Below are 16,249 nucleotides of genomic sequence, written 5' to 3' on the forward strand. Positions count from 1 at the left end.
TAGGTAACAAGACTTTTTCCTCTGGCTCTTTCAAGATTCTCCCCTTGCCTTTGGTTTCCTGTATTTGAATATGATATGCTTCTATGTAGCTTTTTGCTATTTATTCTTGGTGTTCTCCGAGTTTCCTGGATTTGTGATTTGGTCTGTCATTCATTTGGAAATTTCTTGACCATGATTTTTTTTCTATTTGCCATCATACTTCATTAATTATGGTATTATCCCTGCAAATATTTCTTTCTTTCCTTTTTTTCTTTTAGCATTACAGTTATGCATATATTAAATCTTTTAAAATTGTCCCACAGTTCTTGAAATGCCCTACTTTGTCTTTTTTTAATTCATTCTTGTGGAATCTTCTGTTGACCATTTTCTATTTTCTCTAAACCTTTTCTCTGTTGTGTCCTGTCAGCTGATGAGCCAATGAAGGGAAAAAAAAAATTCTATTATAGTTTTTTCTTTCTAGCTTTCCTTTTTTTATTCTTTTTTAGTGTCTTCATCTCTCTGCTTGTATTATCCAACTTTTGATTACACTAAAATATTACATTAATCACAGTTATTTAAAATTCCTGAGATTCCACATCTATGTCTTATCTGCATCTAGTTCTGATTCTTATCTCCTCAAAGTGTTTTTTTTTTTCTTACCCTTTAGTATACTTAGTAATTTTTCACTGAAGGCCAGACATGGTTTATCAGGTAATAGGAACTGAGATGAATAGGTCTCTAATTATGAGGCTATATTTTAATCCAGCTAGGAGTGAGACTTTAATGTTTACTGTAGATGTAGATGTTAGAGGCTTCAAATTCCTCCAGTGTTCCCTTTTTTGTCTCTCCTCTTGACATTGGACCTCCCTTTGTACTCCTCAGAGAGAATCTGTGTCATGCAGCTATCTAAGTAGCAATACATTACTGTTACCTTGAGGCACTATTGATATGGTGATAATGTGTGGGGAAGTGGGACTATTCCATAATCTCCTAACTGAATATCTGTCTTTTATAGGGCCTATGCTGTGGCCTATGAGTGGCCTGTGACCTTCACAAGTATTTCTTCTTGTATAACTTCTCAACCCCTAGCCCATTAGATAAGACAGGTAGACTAGAGGAAACTGGACTGAGAAGAATGTTCTTCTCCATGGCTCTAGGCAAGGCTCTAGTAAGAGCTGTTTCCCCTAGAGAGTTGTCCTTTGCTACAGAGAAAAGCTATGGGAATATTTCATAAGGATTACTATTCCCCTCCCCTGTCAGAGCCACAAGGCGATCTTTCTCAAATATTCACAGTAGAAACCTGGTGGGATTCCTGACGGAAGTGTGGGGGTTCCTCTAAGCCTGCAGCCTCCACAGCCCTTCATTCTGACTCAAATCCACACTCAGCCTCTAATAATTTGTCATAATTACTATTTAAGTGTCCCTCCCAGTTTATGGCTCTAGAGATTTCTACTCTAGGTAAGCAAATCTCAGCTGTGACTCTGTAATCTGTCTCACATGTCAAGATGGCTATTTGCCCTGCAACCTCAGTTTTCTGATGAATGCAATAAAACACATTAGTTTTTAGTTTGTCTAGCTTTTTGTTAATGTTATAAGGGTGATGACTTCCAAACTCTTTACCTGGAGTTGTTATTGATTTCTAATAACATACATTTATTCAAAGCAACATTGATTGATTTGTTAAGCAAACAATTATTGAGCACCCAGTCTATGTCAGGTCCTATATTAAATGTACTGGCCATAACGAGGAGCCAATCAGAGCTTCTTTAAAATCCCTTCTCACTGATAAAGTAGATGCTGATTTTTTTGCTGTCCCAATTAGTAGAAAGAGTGTCAGGATTCTCTAAAATAAAAGCTGTCTTTTCCCATTTCTGTATGGGTGACACACTGTCAGATGTGTAAATTCTATGCAGAGGTATTTGTTTCCTCCTCCTGGTGTCAAGCTGTTGAGTGTGATTTGTACTTCCTGCTGCTTTGCTTCAGGCAAGGGAGGAGGTGACAGCTCCGATTTGAAGAATTAGACTAATTGCAGTAAACACCCGAGGTTCTCAAGGAATGTGCAAATATAGAAAATCAATTTTATAGTATTATTATCCAATTTTATAGTGTGTAATAATATATTTATGAAGCTTCAGCTTCAAAAATAGAAATAGAGATGATGAACATAAACAAAAATAAAACCAAAGTAGGCTCTATGCCCAGAAATCCAAAGCAATAAACTAAGTGCAGCAGGAAAATATGGCCAAAAAGAAAGAGTTTTCAGACACCCACAAAAAATGCTTTGAAAATACTTTCTACCGAATTGAAAGAAGGTTGAATGTTTTAGCTGTGATAGGAAAGCAAGAGTTTTCCACAGAAAATGACCTTATAGAATGTCTATATGTATCCTTCAATTTAACAATTAAGAAATTGATGATCAGAAATGATATTACACTTGTCAGAGCTTGAGATTTGATAAATCAGGAAAAAATGGACACATCAATATAAGTACAATGCATTCATAAGAGTGATAAATATTGTGCAGATTGATGGGCAGCCTGGATGTCTTAGCGATTTAGCACGGCCTTCAGCCCAGTGCGGGATCCTGGAGACCAGGGATCAAGTCCCATGTCAGGCTCCCTGCGTGGAGCCTGCCTCCCCCTCTGCCTGTGTTTCTGCCTCTCTTGTCTCTCATGAATAAATAAATAAAATCTTTAAAAAAAAAAAACAAAATCTACTGATAAAGTACTTAGTTTTATCATTGTATTTTGTCATATCTAAAATAAAAATTTTGGTAAATTCTGTACAGACTTGTATATCTTTTAGGTCAAAAATTATTTAAAAAATATGGCTATTGAAATAAAAGCAATTCACAAATCAACAAAACCTTTTTTCTCCCCATCAAGCAACTTAGTTTTTAAATGGAATTAGTTGCGATTTGATTTATAGATAATTGTTAGCTATTGATAAATAGCTTTGAATCAGTATGTGCTTTGGCTTCACTCCAGACAGTACTGGTCAAGTTTTCAAAATGCCAGAGACAGGGTGCCTGGGTTGCTCAGTTGGTTGTGTGTCTGCCTTCAGCTCAGGTCATGATCCCAGTCACACTGGGTCTCTGCCCCTCCTCTCTGCTTGTGTTCTCTCTCTCTCTCAAATAAATAAATAAAATCTTTTTTTAAAAAAAAAATGCCAGAAACGAGGCAGCTGAGTGTCTGCCTTTGGCTCAGGGCTTGATCCTGGAGTCCCGGGATTGAGTCCCACTTTAGGCTCCTTGCATGGAGCCTCCTTCTCCTCCCTCTGCCTATGTCTCTGCCTTTCTCTCTCTATGTCTCTTGTGGATAAATAAATAAAACCTTATTTTTTTTTTTTAAAGCCAGAAACAGAAGCACAAAGCATGCCTGACCAATCAACACTGACTTTTGGAACAGAGTATAACTGTCACTATTAAATTCTTTAACTGTTCATCTCTGTTTTAAGCCTTATTTGACATTTGATTTTTAAAGAGATTACATTTTTGGGTTTCTGAAGCAGCTGTTTAAAGTCTTTGATGTGGAAAGGAGTTCTCAGGTTTTTTTTCAAATTGTTAGGTATGTATAAAAACAAATGGTGTTTCTTTTTAATTTCTTAGGTGTTTTTCTCTATTTCTAATTATAAAGTGAATACTTCAATATATTTGAACATAATCAAAAAGAATCATCCTATATAGGCCAAGGCAAATCAAATTAAGTATGCATGTTTGTGCTAGATGTGGGGTAGCCAGGGAGAGTCAGAGGATGGGGAAGGTAAAACAAGGGAAACCAATAAAGTGTGAGACAAATAGAGACTGGTTCTGGATGCAGAAAGTAGATAGGATAAACAGCGAATCCACACAGTCAATTGAAAGAGAGGAGAACTACAACAAATAAATGAACCCAGGAAATTTTTGTAAACAGGAGATTGATGTGATGAGAGTGGAAACAGAGACCTATCAGAGATTTGCAGCAGAGGAAAATGATAGAAAGGAGCAGAATCTGTATTTATCCATGTCTCCTAGGATATTTCTTCTCCAACTTTGAAGTATATACCAATCACATTGGGATCTTGTTAAAATGCATATTTGGAATCTCTAAGTCTGAATTGAAGCCTGAGATCTCTTAACAAGCTCCCAGATGATGTCCATGATCTTGGTACACGGGCCACACTTTGTATAGCAAGATTCTATGGTATTTATTTTATTTTATTTTATTTTAGCTGTAGTAATATTCACCAAAATATGAATAAACTCCCAAAGTTACTGAGCTGTTGTTATGTATTATACTTGATTTAATAAAATGTCAATGGTATGAAACCAAAATATGAGCTAATTCCATTCATAGAGTATTAAGATATTTCTGTTATTTGAACAAGTGATATGAAGAATCTGAGACACCTAGATTTTTTTTCCTTTTGGCATTCAATAGTTTTTGTTTATGAGGTGGTATTTGTTTACATATAGTCACCAATTATGTAGAAAAGGATGGGTGGTCAGCTAATGTTCTGTGTCTTGCTATATCCAATTGGCTAGATCATAGTACGTAGGATTTTTTTTCTTAGGCATAAAGGGAAAATGGATTGGCTTAATTTCATTTCATGTAGACAGCAATTCTTTAACCTCATTTAAAAACATGCTAGTGTTCTGATATAAGGCATTTATTTAAATGAAACGGTATTTTGGAATAGGGCTTTTTGAAACAAAAGAAGCACACCCAGCATCTTCACTGAAGGTAAAAAAAAGTTAAGGTTTAAAAAAAGATGATTTGGGATCCCTGGGTGGCGCAGCGGTTTGGCGCCTGCCTTTGGCCCAGGGCGCGATCCTGGAGACCCGGGATCGAATCCCACGTCAGGCTCCCGGTGCATGGAGCCTGCTTCTCCCTCTGCCTGTGTCTCTGCCTCTCTCTCTCTCTCTCTGTGACTATCATAAAATAAATAAATAAAAAATTAAAAAAAATAAAAAATAAAAAATAAAAAAGATGATTTAAATTGATTGAAAGCATAACAATATCCTCTTTAATTAGGAAAATATGTCTATTATCTTTATGAACTTAGAATCTAAAGAATTTGGTGGGCATGAAGGCTGATACATTGTTAATATCCATAACTATTTATCATCTATCAGGTTATTCAATTCCATTTTATACATGGATTCTAATCTCTTGTTACAAGAAGCAGAATATTATTATTTATTGAAGAATTTCTAAATTACCTACACCTAGTTCACTGATTACCTAATGCCCCCTTGAGTGGGAATATAGACCTCAGATTATAAAAACTGCTTATGAAAGTGCAATGTAACTACCCATTTGACCCCATGCAAGTCACTCCCCCCGCCCCCGGGACTTCTTCTTCAAGGAGAAAATAAAGCAGGGTTAGAGATGAGAATGGGAATTAGTACCGAATGATGTCATCTGTCTCTTGGTTTCCTAACAATATTATAATCTCAATAAAGACATTATAAAGGAAAAGTATCCTTTGAAAGGTTAGCATAAGCTAACATATATTGAAAGAAATAGGTCTACGATGACTTAAACAATTGCACGCAACACTAATTTCAGTTACTAAATTATGGGTGGAAATGTCATGTAACTACTTTTTAATTACATAGCAATGTTGATTGTCTATTGAATTATTGAATGATTACCACAAATGCCAAGATAATTACTTAGGGCCTGATCTAGTCTCAAAGTGTCTCTGCAGCTGTAGAGGCTGCTGAGGCCTGGGGATTTTTCCTGGTTGTCAGCTGCACAGACTTTTCTTCTTTCTGTTTGAAGTCATAAGTCCAATGCTCCTCTGACTCTGTCACCTATATCCCCATACAGTAACTGGTGCACAAGGGCACTTAAATGATTTCATGTCAATCTTGGCTTCACTGAAGGAGCTTAGAAATAAGATTCTCGATACTAACCAACAACCCTAGAGAGGAGTTACCTAATACCCTCTCAGCTGCTCTAAAGTACTCTCTCCTCAATATTATCGTTCTGTTTTGTTAGCTCCTTGACCATCTCCAGAATGTTTCTTGTGTTCTCTGATAATTGATCAATCGATTTTATTGAGGTAGAGTTAACACATAAAATTGTATGTATGTAAAGAACACAATGTGATGGTTTGATATTATCTATACATTATGAAATGATTACAACAATCAATTGAATTAACATGTTACTTACCTCACATAGTTATTTTTTTGTATGTGTGAGAAAACTTAGGTCTACTCTCATAGAAAAATTCAAATATTCAATATATCCTGTTAATTATAGTCCCCATGATGCATATTTGACCCTCAGAACTTATTCATCTTATGGCTAATAGTTTGTATCTTTCCACCAACATCTCTCCACTTCTACCCTAGGGTTCCTGATAATCACCATTTTATTCTCTGCTTCTATGTGTTTGATTTTTTTTAATTCCACGCAAAAGTGATACCAGTGATTGCCTTTCTCTGTCTGACTTATTTCACTTAGCATAATGACTTCCAGGTTCATCCATGTTGTCACAAATAATACACATACCTCCATATGTGTATGTGTGTATCACATTTTCTTTACCTGTGCATGTGTCAACAGACCCATAGGTTGTTTCCATAGCTTGGCAATTATAAATAATACTGCAGTGAATGTGGGTAGGGGGTCACATATCTTTCTGAGTTAATGTTTTTGTTTTCTTTGGATGAATACCCAAAAGTGGAATTGCTGGATTATATGGTAGCTCTATTTTTAATTTTTTGAGGAATCTCCATGTTGTTTTGCATATTGCCCTACCAGTTTACATTCAAACTATCGGTGTACAATTTTTCCCTTTTTTCTATCCTTACCAACACTTGTTATCACTTGTTATTTTAGATAATAACTAACAAGTGTGGGGTAATAGCTCATTGTGGTTTTGATTTACATTTCCCTGATGATTAGTGATTTTTGGCATCTTTTCATACAACTCTTGACCATTTATATATCATCTTTGGAAAAATGTTCAGATTCTTTGCCCATTTTTGTAATCAGATTTTTTTTTACTATTGAGTAGATGAATTTCTTATATATTGTAGATATTAACCCCTTATCAGATATCTTGTTTGCCAATATTTTCTCACTTTCCATAGCTTACCTTTTCATTTTTTTGATTGGTTTTTTTCCTGTGTAGACACTTTTTTTAGTTTTACTTTATCCCATTTGTTTACTTTTCCTTTACCTGTGTTTTTAGTATCATATCTAAAAACTCATTGCCAAGACCAATGTCAAGGATCTTTCTATGTTTTCCTGTAGTAGCTTTATGGTTTCAGGTCTTACATTGATTTTTTAATCTACTTTGAGTTAATATTTCTGAATTGTTTAGATAAGGATCTAATTTCAACCTTTTTCATATGTTTTGCCAACATTGTTTATTGAAGGGACTATTTTATCTACATTGTATATTCTCGGTGCGCTTGCTAAAACTTAGTTGACTAAAATACATGGATTTATTTCTGGGAACTCTATCCTATTCTACTGTTCTCTGTGACTTCTTTTATGCCATACCACACTGTTTTTATTACGCTGGTTTTATAATATAATTTGCAATCAGGAAGTGTAATATCTTCAGCTTTGTTCTTTCTCGAGGTAGCTTCAAATATTTGGGGTCTTTTGTGATTCTATGTGAATTTTACTATACATGTTCTTAAAAATAATAGGATTTTGAAATAATGATCTGTAATAGGGTGAGGTCTCCATAATAAAGAAACAAAAGCAAGTATCAAAGAACAAAACCAGTGTTAGAAAATGAAGAGAAAAATGGTTTTGGTTACACGGAAACTTAAAATTTGTTTATTTCAAGAGTTACTTTAAGGTTTACATCAGATGACAATGAGGTAGTTATTACAAACCATTTAAGAGAAGAAGTTAATATCAATAATATATTTATGTTCTATAAGTTAATAACATCAACATCAATAACTTAAAAATAATAGATGCCAATAACTATGCAAAATGTGTCCAATCCCTATAATATTCATGACAGTACTAATTTTAAAGTAATGTTTTTTTCATTAGATTGGCAACAAATCCAGTACTGATGAGGTGAAATTAAATGAATTCTTTTGTCCACTGTTGGTGAGTACATAAATAATTTTTTTGGCTTAATAATTAGACACTATTTAAAATTTAAAATGTGGATAATTTGAAATTATCCTTCTTACTTTCTCTCACACTTATTACTTGATTCATAGGAAAATTCTATATCTGTCTTTAAAATATATTCTGAGAGCACTAATGCTTATATAATACTTAGTCTTGGCCTAGAGTAATTGCATCCAATGTATTTTTCTCTGTGTTGTTCTCCTCAGAGCAGGTCATGTCACCTTCTCCCCAACCCAGAACGATTCTGCACCTAACTTCTCGTTAAACTCCACTGTGTCTTCCCTTCACACTTAATGGTGAAGTCTAATTGCCTTTGTCATGGAACACAGGATCTTACATGATCCAGCCCTTTGTAATTCTCTGGCTTCATCTCTTAACTGCTCTTGCCCTTGCTCTCTGTAGTCTGCCCACACTTTGCTGTTTGCTATAACTCAAACCAGTGTCCTTCTTCTGGCCTTCACACTTCCTGTTACTTTTGTCTGGAATCCTTTGCCTCTCTTCATGGCATAGCTGCCTGCCTCAAGGCACTTGGGACTCTGCCTGAGTATTATTTCCTCAAACTTTCCCTACCATACTATTTAAAATAGCAATTGCATACCCTATCATCATTTATTGCTTTATTTGCCTTTTTTTAAATTTCCACAATACTTACTACTACATGCTATTATATTCTCTCTTTATTTGAAAACATCTTTGTTGTCTTTCCCCCTTATCATAAGTAGGTTCCCAACAAGCACATTTTTATCACTGTATCTTCACCTACAATAATGGCTGGCACATATGCACTCAATAAATATTTTTCAAATGAATGAAAAGATACATGAATGGATAACTTTTGCCTGTGCAAACCCACTATTAGGACTCTATCAATGGGATCCCTGGGTGGCGCAGCGGTTTGGCGCCTGCCTTTAGCCCAGGGCGCGATCCTGGAGACCCGGGATCGAACCCCACGTCGGGCTCCGGGTGCATGGAGCCTGCTTCTCCCTCTGCCTGTGTCTCTGCCTCTCTCTCTATCTCTCTCTGTGCCTATCATAAATAAATAAAAATTAAAAGAAAAAATTTAAAAGAAAAAGGACTCTATCCTATTTGAATAAGAGAATTACAGGAAGCTATTCATACATAAATGTTCTTGGCTACTTTCTAATAGCAAACTTTATTTTTTTTAAATTTTTTTTATTTATTTATGATAGTCACAGAGAGAGAGAGAGAGAGAGAGAGAGAGAGAGAGAGAGAGAGAGAGAGGCAGAGACACAGGGACACAGGAGGAGGGAGAAGCAGACTCCATGCCAGGAGCCCGACGTGGGATTCGATTCCAGGTCTCCAGGATCGCGCCCTGGGCCAAAGGCAGGCGCCAAACCACTGCGCCACCCAGGGATCCCTAATAGCAAACTTTAGAAACAAGCTATTGATATAAACATCGTATCATTGGTAGTTTACACATGCTAAGAATTACTGGGCAACCAGCAATAAAGAATGAGCTAGAACTTTATGTAGAGATCTGAAAATGTATCAATGATACATTGTTAACTCAAAAAGGTGAACTATATACCTGCCTAGCTTTTATTACATATATATTATCTATGCTAGCCAACATGCATATAGATTTCAAAAATTGGGGAAGTAGCTACAATAATCTTTTAATTGTCTTTAACTCAGCATATCTCAAAGGTAATTTTGCAATTAAATCCATCTTTGTCTGAATATTATATTAACTTTTAAAGAATATGATGTTAAAGAAAATAATGGCTATATCATTTAATGTTCTATGCAATGTGATTCCGTCTTCAGAAATTCATATAGAAGTTCCAGAAAAGGGGATCCCTGGGTGGCGCAGCGGTTTGGCGCCTGCCTTTGGCCCAGGGCGCGATCCTGGAGACCCGGGATCGAATCCCACGTCGGGCTCCCAGTGCATGGAGCCTGCTTCTCCCTCTGCCTGTGTCTCTGTGCCTCTCTCTCTCTCTGTGACTATCATAAATAAATAAAAAACATTTAAAAAAAAAAAGTTCCAGAAAAGAAAAACAACGGGATCCATTTATTGGTATACTTTATAATTTTTCTCTTTTGCCTTTCTATTGTGGAATGAATACAAACATGCATTAGTTTATTATCCAAAGTTTGGACAACTCCAATGTTAGTACGTATTGTTTCAAGAAAAAACAAAACAACAAGAGAAAAGTAAAATTAAAATTGACACCTTAGAGGGCAGCCCGGGTGGCTCAGCGGTTTAGCACCGCCTTCAGCCCAGGGCCTGATCCTGGAGACCCGGGATTGAGTCCCACGTCGGGCTCCCTGCATGGAGCCTGCTTCTCCCTCTGCCTGTGTCTCTGCCTCTCTCTCTCTCTCTCTTAGTTGTGTGTGTGTGTGTGTGTGTGTGTGTGTGTGTGTGTCATGAATAAATAATAAACAAAATCTTTTTAAAAAAATTGACACCTTAGGTCATCAACATTTGATAGCTTCTGTTAGCTTCTGTTTATTTGAACCCATTACTTTTCTCATTACCTATCTTGCTTAGCTTTTGGTTAGTATTTAGAATTTAGCCCATCCCTGAAGCCAGTAATTAATAAAATATGCATGGTGGTCTTGTGCTTCTTCAAAGGAACTGGATTTCAAAGCTATAAAGATATTTCCCTACCAGAGAGTTTTCATTTTCTTTAAATAAATTCACTTGCCAAGAGTTTGCATGAGATAAAATTAAATACATGTGATATGAAGATGAAATCTATCATGAAAGATGACTAATGACAGTTAAAAAGTATGAGTATCCTTTCTCTGACCAAGTAAGTACTATTGTCTTTTTTTAAAATTAGAGTTAACTTAAATTGATTTTAGATTTTAGGCTCCATAAAATCAACCATATTAGAGTCAATCTCTTCTCAGTTGGTAAAATTATTTGCCTTAGTTCAAAATGATATGCTGTTTAATGTACAAATTAAAACTGTGTTTATTTTTTAACACATGTCTTTTATAAAACTTTCTTTCCCTACTTTACATGTACCCAACAATTCTAGAATATTTTGTTCAAATTGATCTCTGGTATTTGTTTATAGATTATGACATTTAGAAACTCCTGTTTGATATAAATCAGATGTTCAGAACATGGCAACAAATATTTACTAGTGATAGAATCAGTAGTTTTAGGGCCATAGATAAGTACTTATACCTCAATAGAACTTTTATGGCTCAGATCTTATGTTCAGGAGGCAGTTCTGCCGTGAAAGACGACTACTTCACACCCATTGCAACTTTGGTCACTGTTTTATTTGCTGGGGCTAAAGATACATTTCTAAGCTTTCCAGGCAGGAGAATGCTAATTGATGCCCAGGAGATGGGCACGGGAGAGCAGTTCTCAACCTGTCACTGGCTTATATACCTGCTTCCTTAACTAGACCATGAATCCCTAAGGGCAAAGACCCTATTTCATACATCTCTACACTTAATCAGCAATGTTCCTGACTTAGTATGTGAATTGATGAATGAATTAATTGCTCCTTAAGATGATCTGAATTATTGCAGTGCTTTGGAAATAAAGACTATGGTTAAAGACTAAACCATAATAATGTGTTGTGGCCTAAAATCAATGCTAATCATTCCTTATTAAATCTGCATAGCCCCTTTAGTCCCATTTAAGTTTTATTGAGGTAAATATTCCTATTATTCATAATATGTGTTTTTCTGGATGTCTCTATTTCTGGATGTCTATGAATAGTAGAGTTTATAGCTAAATAAAGCTAAGAAGAAAAGAAAGAAAAAGCCTGTCCATTTGATTTGCCAAAGGAGCTTAACGACCAGTCTTGCTTATCCCTTGAGTGTAACCTTTCTATATTTCTTTGGCCGATACCCTGATTAAGCCTTTTGAGCAGTAAGGGCTTCTTCAGAAAGCCCATATCTTGTAACTCCATATTATCGTCCTAACCTTCAACGCCTGCCACCCTCTCAGTTGTTAACTTGTCCACCTTAGCTTCTAATGCTTAGTATAAGTTAGTTTCTCCAGGAGAGTTTGCACATCTCCATACATAGTCCTCAGGCATGTGGGTGAGGGAAAGGGTACAATGGATGAACTTTTCTGTCCTAGTGGATTCTGTAAAATGATATACACATTGTATTTTTTTACCCTGGAAAGCAAGTCTGTAGCTCTTACTGCCTCTACTGTGGAACCTATGACTACACCAAATAGTTTAGAATCATTTTTTTCCCTTATTTTCTGTGCTTCCACTGTTACTTGCTCCTAATGTGCCTGTTTTTTGTGTTTGTTTGTTTGTTTGTTTGCTTGTTTGTTTGTTTGTTTTTAATCACCATCTAACCAAACTCCAGGTCAAATATAATCTCACACCTATGAAAATTTACCCACAGCTGTCTTATCAATCTCCGAACATGTAAAGGACATATTCTTTACTTGTATGATCTTATATTATTAGTAAGCTGTTGCATGGCAAACCCCCCCCCCCATTAGATACCAAGTTTTAAGAAAACTGGAACCCTTTCTATCCCATAAAAAGAGCTACCATAAAACAAAACCAAACTAGGAGAAAGTTATTTTGAAAGCTATTTATAACTTGAAGAGATAGTCAAACAGTAATTTCTTTACTGATAAAGTACATTATCAATTTATATTATTAGCTATATGGAAACTAGAACTTAGCCCTATTTAAAAAGTTGATTGGGTTCACAGAAGCAAGGGAAGTGTGATTTGCAAAAAAAAAAAAAAATGAAAACACATATCTATAAACATTTATGGAAAAACAAAATAGCCTAAAGAAAAAAATTATGTCTAAACTAAAAGAGCTTAAGGATCTCACATTTTCAAAATTTAGGAAACTGTTGAAATTTAAAATATACCCACTTCTATAATTTGAGCAAGCTTTAGTTCAAACATTTTTAAAGTGCTTTAAACTATATTTTCTTGAAACATTTCCATCACTAACCCACTGAAAAATGTATTCAGCTTTATGTCAGCCAGAGGTAACTACACTGAAAGTACCAGAAAAACTATAATTTAGGTATGTAAGAATGTGTAGGGGGCTAGGGGAATGGCAAATATATGACAGACAGTATGTCTATGAAATAAAGAGATGAATAGATATCTCAAAAAATCAAAGCTCTTAGTTAGTTATGGATTTATCCTAATCCTTTATTCTATGCTCTTAATTTTGTAAGAAGGAAAGGACATTATGAATAATATAGACATATGTATGCAGATATGAAATGATATTCTTATCATGTTTTCTTCTACTTATTTTGTACAATATTCATTGATTGGTTAGTCAAGAACTCTTGCAACAAAATCCATAGGCCAAGACTGAGCAAGTGTTCATACATAAGAATTACTCATCAGTTTGTCATAGCCAACAGAAATGGAAATGTACTAATTAGATGTCCTTCCTTGAAAACATGCACCAAAATGGATTCTGCAAACTAAAAAGTTCAGTTTGATTATCTGTGTTGATGGACTTAACTGAATACATCACTAAAGTGGAAAATGAATTTTCACAACCAGTGAAGACTAGGAGGGCTGCCTGAAACAGTAATCCGTTGCCTAAGATTATCATCTGGTATATGTTTATTTGAGGAATGTGACTATCAAATCTTATAACACATAACTCAGATAAAAAGGGGTCACCAAATATCATGGAATGAACATATATATCCCTTGGGTTTCTCTTTATTTCATGAAATATACAACAATACTTTTTTTTCATTTTTATTTCAAAACTGTCACAAACAAAATTTGCATAAGATACACGAAAACCATTTTTTCTCAATCATTTGAGTAGAAGTTAATGACATGGTATTCTGTCATCTTCAAATACTTTAGTGTATTTCCTATAAACATGTATATTTTTCTATCTAATCATATTACAGTCACCCAAATCAGAAAATTAATATTGACACATTAGTACCCTCTACTCTGCAGCCACCATTCTCTTTTGTTGCCAGTTGTCTCAGTGATGTCTTTAAAAGGAAAAAAAAAAAAAACAGCCCAGGATCAAATATTGCATTTAGTTGCCACATCTTTTTCATTTTTGTTCTCTCTTTCTTTGGTTTTGATGACCTTGACAGATTTGAAGATTATAGGAAAATGATTTTGTAGCTTGCCTCTCCATTTGGCTTTCTGTGATCTTTCCTTATGAAGACATTACAATTATACATCTAAGGCAAGAGTATTATAGAAATGGTGTTGGGTTTTCATTTTCTCCTATCATTAAGCAGATAATTTCAATTTGTAAAATTCTGATAAAGTTAACTTTGATCATTTGGATAAGATAAGGTCTCTAGGTTTTCCACTGTGAAATTACTCTTTCCTTCCTCCTTTTTAGTACATAATTTGAAGAGTAAACTTTATGTAAATATTCTATTCTTCATTCTTTTAAACATTTGTTTATTTATATAAATATGGACTTATGGCTTATATCACATTCAATGAGTTATAATCTTTTATTATAAGTAATTACTTCGATACTCAAATTGCCCAAGATTTGTTCCTGGGAGCTTCTTCAAGCTAGATTCTGTGTTATTTTGATATGTCTGCATCATTTATTGGGCAATTTATGCTTCCTGGACATATATATATATATATATATAATATATATATATATATATTCCAGAATCATCTTTTATTTTCCCTGTTGTAGCCCTGCCTAGAAAACAAAACAAAGCAAAACAAAACAAAATCATTTTCCAGAAGCTCCAATGCCTCTAAGTTGAGAATGACATTTAGAATCTAAGATCTGGATGCTAATTGTTCTGATTTCTACTGAGGTAGTGCTACTCCTAGGCTTGGAGGAGAGAGCTAATGAATATTCATGTACCTGTGTGTGCTCCTTGTGTGTATGTGTGTGTGGACACATGTTCATGTTATTATGTGCATACCTCTTAGCTTACTATAGTCAGGGTAGCTTAAACAACAGACACTTATTTCTCACAGTTCTAAAGGCTAGGAAGTTCAAGACCAGGTGGCAGTAGATGCAGTTCCTGGTGAGAATCCACTTCTAGCCTGGTAGATGCCTCACAGGCCCTTTTATTAGTGTATTCTCATGGAGAGCAAGAGAGTGAAAGAGAAAAAGAGAGGGCGCCTTTGTGTCTCTTCCATTTCTTATAAGGGCACTAATCCTACCATGAAGGTCCCACTTTTATGACCTAATCTAAACCTAATTACTCCCAAAGACCCTGTCTCCAATACCATCACATTGGGATTAGGGCTTCAATGTACAAATGTGGAGGGGACACAGTCAACCCATGCCAACATCCACTAAGACATATTCTGTTTATGTATATACACTCACATTTATGCCTTTATTTCTATATCCACTTCTCTATACTGATCTCTCTGTGTTTACCAGATGAACAATCTAAATCCAACTGGTTTCATTCCAGTATTTTTCCTTCCCATATTTTTAACTGTATTCTTTGACAAGAAATCTGGAGCCCATTTTCCTCAATATTTACTTATTTGATTGACATCCTCCTACGTATAGCCAGTCTCCTGTTGTTACTTCTGCTCTACCCCCCACATCGAGATTTCCTTCTCATCCTATTCTGAATCCAACACCCAATGCCAGGCCACCACTACCACTTTCTGCACTGATGCTCTCCTCACCCTGCTTGGACACAGCTTCCTACACCAGCCTGCCGCCATTGCTGCCCCATCTGTGAAACTCTCTACATCTGGCTCTATCTGCCCTCCTAAGGTGACACTCTCTACCCTCCTCCATATCTAATGCTGCAGGCTGGACTCCTAGCATTGCTGTTTTTGCACTGCTTAGTCTCAGACCTTGTGCCAGGTTGTGCAGGTCCCATTCCTGCATCCCCTCTGTCTCCACAGAGCCTTGTTTTGTTCAGGTCACCTATTGGCTTTTGGCCTGATTTCTTTAGGATAGGAGGTGAGGGGAAAACAAAAGGAAAAATAAATAGAAAAGAAGGTAAGAGATAGAGGAAGCAGAGGAAGAGAAAAGAAGAATGGCAATAGAGGGGCACCTGGGTGGCTCAGTAAGTTAAGTGTCTGACTCTTGGCTTTGGCTCAGGTCATGATCTCAGGGTGATGAGATGGAGCCCTGCTGTGGGTTCTGCGCTCAGTGGGGAATTCTGCTTGGGGCTTTCTCTCCGTCTGCCCCTCCCCCCACTCACATGCATGTTCTCTCTCTCTAACATCAATAAATCTTTTTTAAAGAATAATA

This window comes from Vulpes vulpes, chromosome 16 (assembly GCF_048418805.1).
Source record: "Vulpes vulpes isolate BD-2025 chromosome 16, VulVul3, whole genome shotgun sequence".
NCBI classification, from domain to species: domain Eukaryota; kingdom Metazoa; phylum Chordata; class Mammalia; order Carnivora; family Canidae; genus Vulpes; species Vulpes vulpes.